The sequence below is a fragment of the Sorex araneus genome, chromosome 2, assembly GCF_027595985.1.
Source record: "Sorex araneus isolate mSorAra2 chromosome 2, mSorAra2.pri, whole genome shotgun sequence".
In the NCBI taxonomy this organism is placed as follows: Eukaryota; Metazoa; Chordata; class Mammalia; order Eulipotyphla; family Soricidae; genus Sorex; species Sorex araneus.
The window spans coordinates 66,107,337-66,119,711 of NC_073303.1; positions in this window are offsets into that span (position 1 = coordinate 66,107,337).

Below are 12,375 nucleotides of genomic sequence, written 5' to 3' on the forward strand. Positions count from 1 at the left end.
TGGTGAAATTCAGCTACAGTTCGACCTTTCCATACTTGCAGTTGAAGTTGGCCTACATTTGTGCCACTTGGCTAATGTTTGGTATTATTAGAATGATGTCATCAGCAAAGTGGAGGTGGTTGCCAACCCTCTATCCTCACTCCCATTCCTTCCCATTCCAGTCATTGCATGATGTTCTGGAGGGTGGCACTAAAGAGTTTCCGTGAAATGGTGTCACCCTGCAGAAACCCTCTCTTTACGTTAATGATCACTTCTTCGTAGAGTGGTGAGATCCTGCTGGTTAATCCATAATACAGCTCGTGGAGGATATTGATGTACTGATTTGAATGCCCTGTTTGGCCAGGGCTTCGATAACCCCTTCAGTCTCAATAGAATCGAAGGCCTTCTTTAAGTCGATGAACGTTAGACAGAGCGGCATCTTGAACTCTCGAGAAACTTCAATGAGCTTGGTCACTGTGTGGATATGGTCTATGGTGCTGAATCCCCTTCGGAACCCAGCTTGCTTGCATTGTTGTCCTTCGTCTAGTGTTCTGCCTGTTCTATTCAGGATGACTTGAATGAACTTGTAGACGACGGACAACAGGCAGATTGGGCGATAGTTGCTGATGTCGTGGATGTCTCCCTTCTTGTGCAACAGAACGGTCCTGCTGGTTTTCCACTGGGATGGAAACTTGCATTCAGACAGGTAGTGTGTGAAGACCCAAGCTAGTGTATTGACAAGTACTGGTGGCAGATTCTTCAGGTGTTTGTGTCTGACTTTGTCTGGACCGGATGCTGAATGCATCTCTATGGATGAAATGGCATGTCAGATTTCGGAAGTACTTTTAAACAGCTGTCCTAATAGTGCTCATGGCATGAAAGCATCAATAAAACAGGTCTTTAACAAAGACACAGAATGAATTATAATAATCCCGATGAATAATAGAGTTTTAAAAAAATACAGTGATTGGATTTGAAAGCCCAGCAGAGCATCTGAGCAGCAGGGGGAGGAGAAAAAACACTGCTGATAGAATTAAGTTACTCAAAAGTAATTAGAGAATTTTTAAAATTTTGTATATTTATAGAAACCGCTCAGAAGTCTTTAGCAGCTCAGTTGGATTGGACATAGATTCTTTTTAAAAGTAGTTTCAGTATTCTACATTTTTTTATTTCTTATGTGAGATCACCTGCCTATGTCTTTGCATTTTCATCTTTAATGATAGCTAGAAATTTCAGAGAACATAAGGATTATATAATCTGCATCCTATTTTCCTTATATGGTTACACTATATGGTTTGTTTCTATAATTAGCCCCATGTTGATTTGTAAATACATGTCCCTTATGAGTAAGCGATCTAAGATTCATCAAGTTAACACGGGATCATTATCTCCTAGGAATGATAGTGATCACAGGTATTGACTGAGCTCTCTGTAACAGTATCTTCAATGGCATACAGATTGGGGAAAAGGATAATTAGGGTTTGGTACCTTTGACCTATAGTGTAAAGCTCCCATACTTAATATGTGGAGTAGATAGAATTCTTGTATGAAACCACAGCACTTACATGTGCTTGTCTGGAAAAGAACTTCTGTTACACGGGCTGCTTAGACATGAGGATTGTTTCCTACTTTCCCAATAGAAACTTAGAGTCTATGTTGGATCTGGAGAGAAGGAACACCAGGGTGTTCGGACATAGCATGTGGAATACATCAAACATATGTATTAAGGGAGAGGGACGGGATAATGCAATGTCTAAAATCCTATAATCAAGTAAAAGTTTTAGGAACCAAGAAACTATGCACACCTGCCTGCCCTCCCTTCCTTCCTTCCTTCCTTCCTTCCTTCCTTCCTTCCTTCCTTCCTTCCTTCCTTCCTTCCTTCCTTCCTTCCTTCCTTCCTTCCTTCCTTCCTTTCTTCCCTCCCTCCCCTCTCCCTCCCTCCTCCTTCCCTTCCCCTTCTCTTCCTTCCCTCCCTCTCTTCCTTCCCTCCCTCTCTTTCTTTCTTTCTTTCTTTCTTTCTTTCTTTCTTTCTTTCTTTCTTTCTTTCTTTCTTTCTTTCTTTCTTTCTTTCTTTCTTTCTTTCTTTCTTCCTTCCTTCCTTCCTTCCTTCCTTCCTTCCTTCCTTCCTTCCTTCCTTCCTTCCTTCCTTCCTTCCTTTCTTCTTTCTTTCTTTCTTTCTTTCTTTCTTTCTTTCTTTCTTTCTTTCTTTCTTTCTTTCTTTCTTTCTTTCTTTTCTCTCTTTCTCTCCCACACACAGCAGTGCTCAGGGTACTTCCTGGCAAAGCTTGAGGAACCCTAGAGGGTCTCCGGGATGTAACCCAGGTTTCCCATGTGTCAGGCAACTGACCTACACACTGTACTATCTCTGGCTTTAGAATCTATTTTCCTGATCTTCATTATGATTATTTATTGTTAACACAATAACTGAATTGATCTCTTCCCACATATCACTAAAATGGTACTAAGAAGGCATTATTCCATTTTCAAATGTAATTAGACCTAATTCCTCTCGATTGTGTATGGAAGTTTTCTTCAAATCCATTTAAGAGTCTCAAAACTTGAAGTAGATTGTTAAGCAGCCATGAGAAACTGAGTCTACTTTTGAAACCAGTTTGAAAATACCATATTTTATACAATATGCAAAGGACCACATTGCACTAATTGTATGATTTTATGCTATTTCCAGTAGTAATCTGTATTTACCACACTAGTGTCTAAAGTTAGACTAATATCTAAGCTTATGTTTTCAGCTTTCAACCGTAATTTGCCATTTTAAAGGGTCTCTAAAATGTGGATACATTTTATTCTAGAAAACATCCTAGTTAAAACCATTTCAGCTGAAAATTGCCTATTATGAATGAATGAATGAACTCTTACAAGTGAATTATGAATATCACATAAAATGATGTTTCTGAGTCAATTTATTTTCTTTAAAGTTGTTTGTAAGCAGTACTGTCAAATACTGTGTACAAATGTGATGTTATTTCAAAGCTAATTTGCTTTTCATGGGTTAATATTTTAATCTCATTAGTGATAAATTACACAATTTTGGCTTTATAGATTATTTCTGATGAGGAGATGAGTATCTTTCTTAGTATAAAGTTTGTTTTATTTCAAATTCTAGAGAATGATTCCTTTTTTTCATCTCAGGAGCTCATACTGCTTTGGATAAGACATTGACATCCCCGTGCTTAAATATGACTTTAAATCTTGTATTGCTTGTGACTTTTTAAAAATTAATTAATTTTTGTCTTGTTTTGAGGGGGCCACACGTGGAGATGCACAGGCTTCCTCCTGGCTCTTATTTCAGCGGTCACTCCTGCTTATGTTCTCAGGGGAGCATGCGTGTTGCAGGAACCCGTGTTGGAAGTAAGCACCCTGCCAACTCTAGTATCCTTTCTTCCCAACGTATCTGTCATTGTATTATGTAATATCTTCAGCAGCAATTATATTTTAAAGTAGGCTAAAATACTGCTGAAACAATGTGTACTTTTAAAAAGAGGTGGAGTGATTCGAACGGGAGTGATAGTACAGGGGTTAAGGCAGATGCTTTTGACCAACTCAGTCTCTAAGTGGAGCACTTCCAGGAGAGTCCCCTAAGTACCGTGGGTGTGACCCAACATGGAGCGATAAAGTGTAAAATTCTTTAGGACATTGTAAGACATAAACGACTGAAAAAAATGTTACGTGTAATAATGAAGTTTTAATACCTAATAACGTTTTAGATTACAGATCATGTAAAAATAAGTATTGCAGAGACAATTTGTTGTTGACTGTGTTATTATGGGGCTTCCTGTGTGCTTCAGAAACCTGAGGCCTTGCTGAGTGACTCTCCAGCATGTGGGATGAGGGGGCTGCAAGACCCTTTGGAGCAGGCTGCTTGACTCCCATGGTCCTGGGAATTGCAAAGCCACCTCAGACTTCCCAGGGCCTCCAAGTGCATTTCAGAGACAGGGGGAGGCAGAGACCAAGTCTAGTCAGGAAGACTCGGGGTTGGCTGTACACAAGGTTCTCATGCTGTATTCCTGTGCTATTCTTCTGGCTATTTTTTTTAAATCTGTTTATTCTAAGAGTTAAGAAAGGGAGCTCTGAAACCAGATCAACAGGATTCTTCTCATATCATTATTGACTATTTACAGTTGATCTTTGTCCAACTTACCTGTTGTCTCTCTTGTTGGGAATTATATTTTTTTCCATATAGGAATATAACTTTATCATAGATATGTTTGAAAAATCAAGCAAAGTATTTTAAAATATGTATTTTGAAAAAACCTAAAGCTGTACACATATGTATATACACACACACATATATATGCACACACACATATATATGTGTTATACACACATACACATTGGCAGAGAGAGAGGGAGAGAATATGCACTTAAACAACAATGTGTTTATTTTTTTAAAGAAAATTTTCTATTTCTAAACTTTACTCAAAAGTTTGGAAATAATAGAAAATAAAATGAGTCAGATATTATAAAATCTTTAGAATAGTTTGACGCCAGAAAACCTGAACCTGAAAAAATATATCCTGGGGGTTATTTCAATGAATCTACAATCTAAAGCAAATTCTATTGTTTCTTCCTTTTTAACATTTAATTTTCCTCTTGCTGTTTCCGAAGATTAAGCATTCAGGAGTCCTGCCATCCCATTTTTTGATCCACACATTTATATGCATGATGCATTTCATTTTTAATCTTAAACTTGCTGTTCCTCCCTCTGACTTGTCTTCCTTTGAATTATTTTGTCTTTACCAGAATGAGATAGCTATTTTATCTTCACTTCTACACCTTATGGTTTTCATGTGTTCCAATATTCACTTTCTTTAGCATATTCTGTTTTAACTGTACTGCTGTTAAGCTTAAAACATTCTCAAAGGCTGATTTGAATGGCTAGAGGCCCTGAAAAAGGGGATGCATTATTTAATGACATCTTTAACAAAGTAGACATTTTCTACAAGTCTGAAAAAGAAAGCTTTAAATTATTTTCCTTGTTGAGGCAAAAGCTATAGTTGTTAGTTATCATATATATGTATTCCATTTATATACATTTTCTAACTATTATGCATTCTCAGTTATATAAACTAAACTTAAATATTCTAAATTTAAACTTTATTCTAAATTTAAACTTTAGACAAGTACAAAGATAAATGACTTGACTATAATACACAGGGGTCTCACCTAAAACACTTATTTGACATATAACACCCTTGTGTTCATTGGGTTAGATGCATATCACTCTCACTGTCACTGTCATCCCATTGCTCATCGATTTGCTCGAGTGGGCACCAGTAAATTCTCCATTGTGAGACTTGTTATTACTGTTTTTTGCATATCGAATACACCACTGATAGTTTGCCAGGCTCTGCTGTGCAGGCAAGAGACTCTCAGTAGCTTACCAGGTTGTCCAAGAGGGGTGGAGGAATTGAACCGGGGTCAGCGGCATGCAAGGCAAATGCCCTACCACTGTGCTATCAACCCAGTGCAGATGCATATCATTAAATTAGAATTATCAGTGTTCAACAGGACAGAATATAATAGTATATACCTTATAGATCAATCTATTATATCAGATCAACAAGTAAATAATTATTTCATAAACAATAGAAACATTTATGGAGATATCACTTCTCCTTGTCAAGTCGGCGGGGGTTGCCTCCTCCAGCTTGTGTTAGCACTGGAACACCTCTCCTCTGGCTTACTTCTCTCTTTTCCTTTGCTTGTTCCTCAAGCTCCTATTGTCTCTTGAACACATATTCCTTCCCTTCTCCCCCATCACATAGTTCTATGTTTCATTCAATAACAACTATCTGGCTTACAAAAAATAAATCAAAATTTTGTGACAGCACAAGGCCATTGGTTTTTCTCCTTTATACACTGTGCAGTCGCTACATTGTTTACAAGAACTTTCTTCTAAGTAAGTTTGAGAAAAAAATCTTAAAATCAGTGTTTGAGTCACTGTATCACTTCATTAGCTATAGTAGTGTAAGAATCAATGTTTTCTTGGGGATTTAGTGGCAGCTTAAACTTGTCTCTAAAACAAATAACCAGAAACCTATGTATAACTCTCTGTCCCTCTCCATCTCTATCTTTATCTCTGAATTATCTCTCTAACTCTCTCTGCCAAAAGATGTACATCCTATCTTTGATATACCTTGTTTTTCCCTTGGCAACAGAACTAAGACTTGATCTACAGAACTTGGCCTATCTAGGTGGAAGAATGGATGGGAGGGATCGTTGGGACTTGGTGGAAGGGAAGTGGAGCATCTGGTGGGAGGTTTGGTTTGGGAGCAAGTTAGGTATAAAAATATCAATAATGGTACTGTAAGTCACAGTGCCTCAATTATCTCAGTACCTCCTCCACTCTCATATCAAAAATTATACACTTCTTTATGGTGTTACCTTTCCCATTATATACATATACATTTTTATTATTTATTATTGTTTAAATCATTTTTTAAAATTTCATTTAAAGTACATATGTGCAATCTATATCATGTCGCTAATGGATCCAGTTTTTCCTAATTACACACTTATAATAACTAATGATAAAATTACAGGTAAGAATTACTAGACACTCAGCATCTGCATGACTTTTAAAATTTTGTACAGTGATGCTGTCCTTTAGATTATTGTCAATTATTAGCTATTATTTTTTGTTGTTGCTATATTTTTTTTCTTGAAACATGTTTACTGCCTTGACTTCATTTTATAATTCTTGTTTTTCACTATTGGTACAGTTTTTTTTTAAATAAAACATTCAATAAAAAGCACATGACCAAAGCTCTGTATTATAGGAAATGGTGTTGTGGAGAAGGGAGTGGAAGCATTTTCTTTTTGTAATAAACACATTTGTTTTGTGAACTTATTCCAATACTTCTAACACAATGATGGTATTTCCTTATACTATCACTATTCCAATGTTATTCTATTGCCCACTTTTTCCATTTCCATACATAGATGTATAATAAGATTTACTAAAAGATTCAGATCTGTCTAGTATTGCTTGAATATGACAGCAATATCAACAATAACATTTGTCATACACGTTTCCATTTGGGGAGGTTGAATATTGCTCAGTGTGTCTGTCCACTCTGGCTTCAGATCACATTTTTATAATTCTTATCTTTCATTTTCTCTTGAGAAAGTAGAAGTGCATGCCTGATTATCTAAATTCCTGATTCCGTTAATTTTTTTTCTTGAGTTTTTCTCAAACATCATTAAAAAAATCTTAAAAAAAAAATTCTGCTTCACCCATTTCCACTCTTAGGACAGTCAGGTAGCCTATGGCCGGTTTCTCCTTATGGTGTCAGGGAAGGCTTTGAAAAGACATGATTCCCCAAGCACTGCCAGACGTAATTCCTGAGAGCAGAGCCAGGAGTAACCCCTGAGCATTGCTGGGTATGACCACCCGACCCCCCCCCAAAAAAAAAAACACACACATATTCCACCTGTCAAAGAGACGGAATGTGGCTGGGAGGAAACTTAAGAACATTGGTGGAGGAAGGTCACACTGGTATCACTGATGTTAGAACATTTCATACCTGAAACTATTAAGTTCAACATTGTAAATCACAGTGCCATAATTATGTGTATATGTGTGCATGTGTGTATGTGTATATACACATAAATGTGTGTATTTATATGATATACATTTTTCAATACATATATCACAAAAAATTCCTCTGTGCTGTTATCTAATGAGCCTTGAGTTCAGGTTCAGCCTTCCTTACCATGATGGCACTGGTGTTGAGCTGTGTCCTATTGGTCAGCTCTCTCTGGTGCAGTTTCCTGGTGTCACGTCTCACAGGAAGATTTGTGGACCCTGCTGAGTGGTGATGATACAGATCCTTCCGAGTGATATTGTTGTTTTTGAAAATTGTACCTCAGTTGTTGGGCTATCTTATCAATTAGCCAATTAAAGCTCCCCTCTTTTTCTGATATGGAAATAGTACCCAAGGAGATTTTTAAAACTTTTTAATAAATGAAGATGCTCGACTTAAGCTAAGCAGTTATTTAACAAGCTGTCATTATTAGCACATGGATGAGAGCTGTCACAGTCCTCTTTTTTTTCTAAAGGATTTACTTGCATGGTGCAGATTATTTCACAAACTGCTACTCTAGTAATCAAAGTACTTTTTTCAAGTTATCAACTAATTCATGTTGTTTTTACTAAATATTCTGACTTTTTTTCTAAAATGGAATCTGACTTAATATGTTATAAATGAACTTTAACAAGGTGTTGTATACGCTAGGTTTTCTCAGATAACAGTTCTAAATTTCTTGTTCTAACCTACAAACATTTTATAACAATCTCTTTTATCTAGACAGTTTTGAAATGGCTGCTGACAGCAACAACAAAAACAAAACAGAATGCAAGCCTATTCTTTTGAATTAGAATCTATTTATAGAGATTTGCTTTAGATCTGAAATAAAGCTATCAATCCATCAGTTTATCCATATGTATTTTTCCTTCAAGACTAGTATCAGGCAGCAGAATACAAAGCTTTTTGCTAATAATTTCCTTAGCAAAACCTTTGTCTGCCTGCAGTGCTAATCTCTAGCTTTAAATTCAGGATGAGGTTTTCTTTACTAGGTATTTATTTCCTTCAGTTCTCTTTTTTCCTTTTTCTATTTGTATTGTAACAATATTATGGAAAATATAACTAACATAATCCTCTGATTACAAACATCCTCTAATATGAACATTTTTTCTTCTCACATCTTTAAAACCATTTCACAACAGCTTTATTTTTCAAAATTATTTTAGTCCCCTGATTAATGAGAATGCAAAATACAATAATATAAATACATGTTTATGTAGATGCACTTTATTTTTTTTGCTTTTTGGGTCACAGCCGGAGATGCACAGGGGTTACTCCTGGCTCTGTACTCAGGAAGTACACCTGGCAGTGCTCAAGGGACCATATGTGATGCTGGGAATTGAACCTGGGTTGTCTTCATGGAAGGCAAATGCTCTACTTGCTGTGCTATTGCTCCAGCCTCTGTAGATGCAGTTTTAAGTAAATTTTTGCTCCAATGACTTCTTGGATCTTTTAAAAAGTTCTTTAAAGACTTTAAACAAATTATAACTTGAATTAGTTATTAACACATTTGCTCTATTTTAAATGATTGGAATTTTTTAATATCATCGGAATTTTTAAAGTGTGCTAGAAGTAATTTAAATTTTATTAAGAAAATCGGATTGTTGTTATATCTTTTTAATATCTTGATAAAAGAATATTAGGAACCATATCAGGGGCAGATGTTTCGATGTTTCGAAGACAAGTTTTTTTTTTTTTAATCTTGGGGTCTACATGTACACGTTGTCTTATCATTAGGAACACTGGAGGGGTCCATTCCAGGATATCGTGACTGACTTAACGCCTGGTTTTGGACCATACCAGTTGGTGCTCAGGCCTTAATCCTGACTCTGTGCTCAGAGATTTCAGGTGATTTCAAGGACCATACGGGATGGCAGGGATTGAACCTTGGTCAGCTGCATGCAAAGCAAACTCTACCTGCTGTACTGTTGCTGGGGCCTGTGAGTCACTTAATTTTTTAAAAAATTTCTCTGTTGCGTTTAATCTAACCTGTCATAGGTCCATTGTTTTATGCGTGAAAGGCTGAGAAGAACACACATAAACAGATATCCCATGCCTGTGGCAGAATATTGATGAGAGAAGAACAGGAACTGTGGGTGACAGACAGGGTAAGAGAACTGTTGCAATTGCTATGTGGAATCTCTCTGTCTCTCTCTGTCTCCCTCTCTCCCTGTGTGTGTCTGTCTCCCCCGAACACATCGTGTGTTTATATGCGTGTGTGCACTAGTCTGTATGCATATTCTCAGTGATAAAGGATGTTTGAGCTGTGTATTAAAAACAGTTTTTTTCAAATTCTTTAGAGAAAAATGGAAAGAAGTGTAAAGCATTAAAGGGAGGAAATCCAGAGAGAAAGCATTTACTAATAGGACCATAGAATAACCTGAATTACATGGAGCTATGTGCTTTTTGAAATTCTCAGATGTCACATTCAAGTGGCAGATAAAGACAGAGGACTAGAGTGAAAGAGATCATGAAAGGTCAATAAGTCACATACTACTTATAATGACTATCCAAATCCTCATATAACAAAAAGAAACATAGGATAAAAAAAAAAAAAGACCAGAAGATGCCACGAGGCACACACACTGGGAGACAAATATGAGAAAACATCTGCCCAATTCAACTCTAACTTGGTGATAGTCAAGACAATGAAAGATACAACAGGATAACTGCAGTCACATGAAAAAGTGCTTTGGATACACTGTAAAAGATATAATGCTTACAATGCATAAAATGATGAAATTTACTCCCTTGCTAATTTGTTCTTTCTTATGGTAAGGTTAAAGGTTAAAATAATGGTGAACTCAGTGAATAGTTTTTTTTTTTGAAGTAACAGATTTTATTCAGAGGTTTCTGAGGGAGGGAGGAAGGAATAAGTGGGAGAGAGAAATAGGGAGAACTCAAGGGAGAATGCGGGCTTCTCCAAGGGTGGAGGAAGCCCGTACACATAACTGAGCTTTAGACACAAAATTATGAAAACATGAAACTACACATCTCAAGAGGGGAGATGGGAGCGACACATGTGCTCAGCCGTGTGGGCACAAGCAGCACATGGGCTCAGGCAGCATATGCGCGCCACTCAGTGAATAGTTTTTAAGGACAAGCAATACTCTGTCACTTTAGATCAATTTTGGTCTACAAGGTTGAGTATTTCACTCAGAATTTCCTTTCAAATTCTAGTAAGTTTAATTAAATTACAAGTGAATCACTGGGCTGAAGTGACAGCACAGTGGTTGGGCTTTTGCCTTTCACTAGGCCAACCCGTGTTCGATTCTTCCGCCCCTCTCAGAGAGCCCGGCAAGCTACCCATGCGTATTGAATATGCCAAAAACAGTAACAATAAGTCTCTCAATGAGAGACGTTACTGGTGCCTGCTCGAACAAATCGATGAGCAACGGGATGACAGTGACAGTGACAGTGACAAATGAATTAATTGATGCAATTTAAAATAATTTTAATGGCAATATATATATAATATATATAAAGAGACTGAGGGTTTTGTTCTTACCATTTTCTTTTTAAAAATATCAGAGACAACATCAATAGATCAAACAATTGATTGATTTTCACCATGCTAAAATAAGAAGTTCACGAACAAATTTTAAAAATAACATTCTTAAGGAAGCGTAAAATAAAATTGAATAATACTAGTGAAGCAAAATCTGCAGCTTGGGAGAGAAATAAGTAGAAAAAGTTCAGTAGCTTCAGGGATAGAGCAGTCTTTTGTGGTCTTGGGTTTGAAGTGTCATTGGTGATTGGTGTGAATAAAAGAATTAACAGGGGAATTAATTACCATTCAATAAATGTAGCAGTCATAGACCTTCCCTCTAGACATTTAAAGCCATTTACACATCACTAAAGAAATTGGGAAAAAAAATTGATGTTAACAAGAAATTTCATGTAGGTATGGAACCCTTAGATCATTCTGGTTTTAGGATTTCAAAGTTTTAACTCTCAAAACATCGTGTAGTAATTGTAATTCTGGAGTATCACTTAGAAATTAAACTTAGACATTTTTAATGGCCTCATTCTTAGAACAAGAGAGATTGGTTTTAAACAAAAATTGTAATGTGGAAGACTAGTGTATTCAATTTCACCTTTGCTATAGCATTCCTAACATAGAATTTCAAATTTTTTAAACAGAATATTTTTAAAATTTTTTATTTATTTATTTTTTTAAATTTTTATCGAATCACCATGTGGAAAGTTACAAAGTTCTCAGGTTTATGTCTCAGTTATACAATATTCAAACACCCATCCCTTCACCAGTGCCCATATTCCACCACCAAAAACCCCAGTATACCCCCTGCCCCCGCCCCCCTACCCCCAACTGTATAACTGATGAATTTCACTTCATTTTCTCTTTACCTTGATTATGTTCCATATTTCAACACAAAACTCTCTATTGTTGTTGGAGTTTTCCCCCAAGAAAGACAGCCCTACTACCACGGAAGCATTTGATAATTAGTTTTCCATTAAAAGATTGTATGTTTTCAGTTTTTAGAAAAGGTCTAGCGCGGTTTGGAACTGTCCCAGTCCCGAATCCCGGAGCCGTGTTAGTTGCTGCTTAGTGTCGCTGGGGCTCCATCTGGAGAAGGTGTGCTGGCTGTACCTCCTCCGTCTGGATCCCCGATGTTGCTGGCCTGGATTCGGGTCCGGAGCATTCTCCAGCCACGTTGCTCACCAGAAAGCCCCGCTTCTTCTCTGTTGAATGTGGTAAGATGGCGCCGAGGGTGGGTAGAGGGTGTGACTTCCGGCGGCCGGGGCCACCTGGAGGCTGGGCTGGCGG